This window comes from Canis aureus, chromosome 17, assembly GCF_053574225.1.
Source record: "Canis aureus isolate CA01 chromosome 17, VMU_Caureus_v.1.0, whole genome shotgun sequence".
In the NCBI taxonomy this organism is placed as follows: Eukaryota; Metazoa; Chordata; class Mammalia; order Carnivora; family Canidae; genus Canis; species Canis aureus.
In genome coordinates, this window is record NC_135627.1 from 38,367,219 (window position 1) to 38,373,231 (window position 6,013).

The 6,013-nt window shown below is 32.0% G+C and overlaps 1 pseudogene; it reads right to left on the reverse strand.

Moving 5' to 3' along the window:
* Positions 1-227: 227 nt before the first annotated feature.
* Positions 228-345, reverse strand: LOC144288166 (U6atac minor spliceosomal RNA; annotated as a pseudogene).
* Between the last annotated feature and the right edge of the window lie 5,668 nt (positions 346-6,013).

A 6,013-nucleotide genomic window follows, 5' to 3' on the forward strand; every position in this document is an offset into this window, starting at 1 on the left:
TCTTTCAAGAATTCTTTTTTTTTTTTTTTTCTTTCAAGAATTCTTAATTGTTTTTGTTTTTGTTTGTTTTTGTTTTTTTTGTTTGTTTTTTTTACGTTTTTAAGTTAAATTCCGGTTAGTTAACATACAGTGTAATACATTAGTTTCAGGTGTACAATATAGTGACTCAACACTTCTATATATCACTCTGTGCACATCACACATGTACTCCTTAACCCCATCACCTATAAAAATGATGGTTAGATACCATGAAGTAGGTGGCAATGCCTTAACTACATACTGTCAGGTCTAAGGGTCTCTTCTATACTTGTAGGGGGAATGCTAACCTTTCCTTTCAAACAACATGGAATCTTTTTTTTTTTTTTTTTTTTTTCAAACAACATGAAATCTTATTTGAACACTAGAGGCATCATTTTCTTTCATAGATTTCTAATGCTTCAAATACCTAAAACAACAGCAAAGTAAATAGCACATGCTCTTCAGAGCCAAGGTCACATACCACAAAGCCAGCTGAGGACATACTTTACATATTCACTAGCTAGCTAAGTTACAAAAGAGAATTTTAAAAGTTTTGTTGTTGAAATTATAAAATTAAAACTATTGCAGTGCAATGTTTGTGAAGCCTTTTGTTTCATGTTCTGCTATACAACAATAACTTTCAGAAAGTGGAATGCTTTTATTTGTTTCCTGTCACACATTCTAAATGGCCTTTAAAAGTCAGTAGCTGCTACTCAAGAATAATGAGGTATATTATTCTCTCAATGCACATGTAAATATCCAATTAACACTAATGGGATTTATGGCATTGAAACCAAAGGGAAACCTACTTCAGTGTCTCAAAATAATCTTTATTTTTGATACCTACCTTTTTTACCATCTAAGTGCAGTCAAGCATAAATAAACAAATTAGTATTAAGCATCAATTTGACACTTCCATTCATGTTGACATTCTGAAATACTGTCTGTAAACAGTAATGTGTTTTAAATCAGAGATGAGGCTTTAGATTTCAGTTAAGGATTTATATGTCCCTCCCTCCTCTACCATTAATATTAAAAATATAAAAAAATAAGCACATGCAGTCCTAGTATTACTTGAGAAATATAAAAAAATGTGAATTCTTCAAATATGCGTGGCAAAATATTTTTTAAGAACAGTATTTTGGAAGATTATCCTCTTTATGCACATACACATCTAGAATCCTAATATCTCTTTGAGACACAGTCATATAGCCCTCTTTAGTAAATATTTCTTTCTTACAATTCTGTAATTTTAGTCCTAATCATATAGTAAATAATCCTAGAAGACAACTTTTAGATGGAAAAGTGAAATACCATTAAGATACTACTGAATTGAAATAGCATCTTAAAGAATATCCATTTTAAGGTATCATTAAAGAGATATGACAGCACACCTAAAATAATTATTTTTATTGGCCTAAGCGCAGAATGACCTCCGGGGACTCCAGTCGTATATCTTTGGTAGAATTTGAATCTTTAAGATGATTCCATAGACATTAGATTACACAGTGAAAGTGTAAATCCCTGTGTAGAAAGAACAAATAAGCTCTTAATAAAATTCAATAAAAAATAATAAAAGGTATGATAATATACATAAAGTATATGTTGATGTAGCCAAAACTATTAATTTTCTATGGCATTATTTATGCCTAAATGCCTGAATAAACAGATCTTGTAGAAAAATTATTTAAAGTAACTGTAGCAAGTAAATAGCTTACTAAAACATAGGAAAAATATATTTCCTGACTAATAAAATAGAACATTCTCCTCTAAAAATCTTGGGTTATAAAGTAAAATGGCCTTCAAACTGAGATATTTATCTAACATCCACTTATCTAGAATGTAATCACATCTAAACAAGGGTTATCATTCTTTCCTAGGTAAAGAGAAGTTGACATTCTAAGAAGCTAACCTATTAAAACAATAGGTAAATTTTATTTTACATGCCCATTCATCTAAGAAAAATTTATTGACTTCTTAAGAGTTTAGATCTGGAAGAGTGCCCAAACCACAGCAGGGACTTGACAAATATTTTTGGAATGAATAAATAAAGTAAATTTTCAGAAATCCTATTTGCAACATTATAAATGTATTTAAGTCTCTCCTATACTATGACTCTCAGTGCCAGGCTTTAAGATCAAGATATACTAGTTGATTTTATAAAGCTCAAAGTGTGACTGGATATTTTGGGGTGTCTAGGTGGCTCAGTTAAGCATCCAACTCTTGATTTTGACTCAGGTCATGGTCTCACAGTCCTGATGAGCCCTACCTTGGGCTCCAGGCTGGGTGAGGATTCTGGTTAAGGTTCTTTCTCTCCCTCTGTCCCTCCCTCTCTATCATCATCATCATCATCATCATCAAAAAAGACGTGACTGGATATACAGGAAAAAGCAAATGATTATGATTTAATATAATAAGTATGATGCATAATATGATAAACAATACTTGAATGGATTGCCATTCCATAACATTACATGCATTCAAAAAGTCTATTTTTGAAGAAAATATTAAGATTTATTTTAAAACCTTTTTTTACATGATTACTTTGTTAATTCATCCTTATATACTATACCCTATCAGATTATGTCAATGAATATATTTTTAGGAAGTCTGATGATACAAAGAATACCAGAAAATGGTTAATCATATTTTTGTATTATATTTGATTAATGAGAAGTAAAAAATGTTACCTACAGTGCTTCAAAAGTTAGACAAGTAAAATTGTATGTATTTGTTCAACCTAATGATTATCTTATCATGAAATTAGCAACTTAAATTCATCTCATGATACTTTCAGTTTTATCATGAAGAATGTTGGTTAGACATAGTTTAGGGGCATATAAGAATACTTTTGCTTTTTTGTGTGATCATATTCACAACAACTGGGATTTTATTTATATGTGACCAGTAGAAGAAATTGTTTCCCATTGATTTATAACCATATGGATTGTTAGCTTCTTGTCTTCTAACATAACTATGCAACTAATTCTGACTGATACCCTATTACCTATGCAATGGTAGTTTCACTCCATGTGGTAGGCCATCAGGGTCCACTGGACCCAATTTTAGTTTTTGAGTTTCTTGTTTGAAAAGTTCTAACTCTTCATAAGAGCTGATCTTTTGTGACATTTTATTTTTTTCTTAGCTGTCCTCTAAAGAACAAGAGAAATTTATTATTTTTTAATTGAATAAAACTCATCCTATCTCACAATTAAAATATACACTCACTGCATCTTTTTATAAATCTAACACATATACATTGGATCTTAGTGACCTTATATAGTTTACCCATGGCTTTGCACTGGGCAGGTCCATTTATACACAGATTATTTTTTTAATAAATATAGTATAGTACTATAAATGCATTTTTTCTTCCTCATGATTTTAATATTTTCTTTTTAGCTTGCTTTAAGAATAAGTATATATAAAGAAGAATATAGTATATAATAAATATAACATACAAAACATGTTAATTAATTATGTTATCAATAAGGCTTCTAGTTAACAGTAGACTATTAGCTGCCAAGTGTTTTGTTTATTTTGTTTGGTTTGGTTTGGTTTGGTTTAGAAGCCAAGGTTTTGAGAGTCAAAAGTTACACACACATTTTTGGTTGCACAGGGGGTCAGCACTACCAAACTCCCTGCTGTCCAAGGGCCAACTGTATTTCTCATACACTGAAATATTATTTAATTTTCTTAAGAATTACTTAATCATTGCTCATTTATTATTCCCAACTATGCTAAAGTAAGTCTAAAACAAAAAGAAAATGAAAGAGAATGATGGAATCACCTAGAAAGATGGTACAATAAGAAACTGACCATCTTTCAGCTTTCTTAGTGTATTGCCAAAATTATTACATCGCTTTCCAAGAATGTATTCTGCCTTTAGATTTCACTGTGTAAGTCGAGAATTCAGAATGTTTCAATTTATCCTGTAGGGATGCCTGAATAGCTCAGTCAGTTAAGCATCTGACTCTTGATTTTGGCTCAGGTCATGATCTCAGGATTCTGAGACTGTGCCCTGTCCTGTGTTGGTCTTCCCACTGAGCAGCGAGTCTAGTCTGCTTATCTACCTCTCCCTCTGCCCCTACCCAACCCTAGAAAAAAAAATCTTCTTTTTTTTTTTTAATGGAGAATGAGCCCCGAGAGTGCAAGCAGGGGGAGCAGGAGAGGGAGAAGCAGGCACCCCCCCTGAGCTGGCAGCCCAATGAAAGACTCAACCCCAGGACCCTGACATCATGATCTGAGCTGAAGACAGACACTTAACCAACTAAGCCACCCAGGTGCCCCAAAAAGAAACTGCCTTAATTTATCCTTCTAACAGCAAAGAGAAAAAAAACTGAAAGAAGACATTTTATAATTATTATATGAATCAAAATGAATGCAAAATTATTAAAAACAGCTGTTGACATTAATCATAATAGTAAAATTGATCATATAATGCTGTAAATCAAAATCATATAATCTAAGGACAAAAACAAAATCTGTAAAACTTACAGTGAATAACTAAGGACAAAAAGAAAATGTGCTATTTACTTCCAGTTAGACATTCAATGGGAAGAACTTCATCATGGCCAAGGACCATTCGATTTTCTCAAAAGAATGTGTGACAATATTCATTCACTTATATTTTTCCTGGTATGCTGAGGGTTAAATGACCACTATAATATCCCAAGAAGCCATAGATGAAATGCCCAGTATGGGATATTTCAGAGATGCTATCTAAAAATTTCAGAATGTTTTATGTAGTTTATAGGCATTCAGACTCATAAACATCCACAAAGTCACAAAAACTCTCAGAAGTTCCTCAGAAGTTTCTTAATAGGCTTAGTATAGAAATGATTATGTACCTAAAAATATATCCTTATTTTTATGTATTTATTCATGTATTTGTTTTTAGGGAGGGACAGAGCAGCACAGGGAGACGGAGATAGAAAATCTTAAGCAGGCTCCATGCCCAGTGCTGAGCCTGACTCAGGGCTAGATCTCACAACCCTGAAATGAAGACATGAGCCAAAATCAAGAGTCAGATGCTTAACTGACTGAGCCATCCGGGCACCCACCCCAATACTCTTCTTTTTAAAAAGGAAAATAGATACTTGATACATCTTTAAAAAATGAATGCAAATTTTATTATATGGTTTGTTCTTAAATAATTTAAGAAAACTTTAAGTCTTCTGGTGAAATCTGATTTTTGCCCCACCAATTTTCAAGACAGTCTCAAAAAAGGGGTTCTTCACTGACAATGGATTTCAGTTGTGGCCAAAATCAAGCAAAAAGTGGAATGAGATAAAGATAAATATACTGCGATGGTAAGCTGGGAGGAAATCTGTCCTAGAAAGTTTTAGGAGTGATTATCCACTGTATGCTTTTCCAAAAATATGGATGTATTGAATTTTATGAGTCTTCAGGAAAAAGAAGTAAAATTCAACTTCACTGGATTTTCAGAAAAAAAAAAAAGATCTGTTAAGGCTATTTATTAATAATTATAGAGACTGTGAAATTACATAATAACCAACATATTTTTTCCAGTCAAGATGCATATAACGTAGTAAAAATGGTAACACCAGTGGTTAAACTAAATATCCAGTTGGAGATTAGCCAGTTTTGTACTTAACCCAGAAATTTATCCAAAAATTCCTTTATTAAACTACATGTAAATAGCTCATATCTTTAATGGTCTTTGAAAATCTTAATGAATCTCCTATTAATGACTTGAATAAAATTTTAATACATACACATCACATATTTTTAGGAGTTATGTTCTTAACTTTTGGGAGATTACACTTCAATAGTTTGTCTTGTTAACACACCCAAGGGGAGTAATCTGACAATCATTTAAACAGTGTTGCTTAAAAAGTATGCCTCATAGTCTGCTTAAGTCCTGACACATATTTTCTTATCCAAGGATAAATCCCAAGTGGCAGTAGAACTTTAACTTTCTGAGTCCGTTCCTCTTTTATTTTTTTCTTCTCTAATGATTTTGTATTTTTGT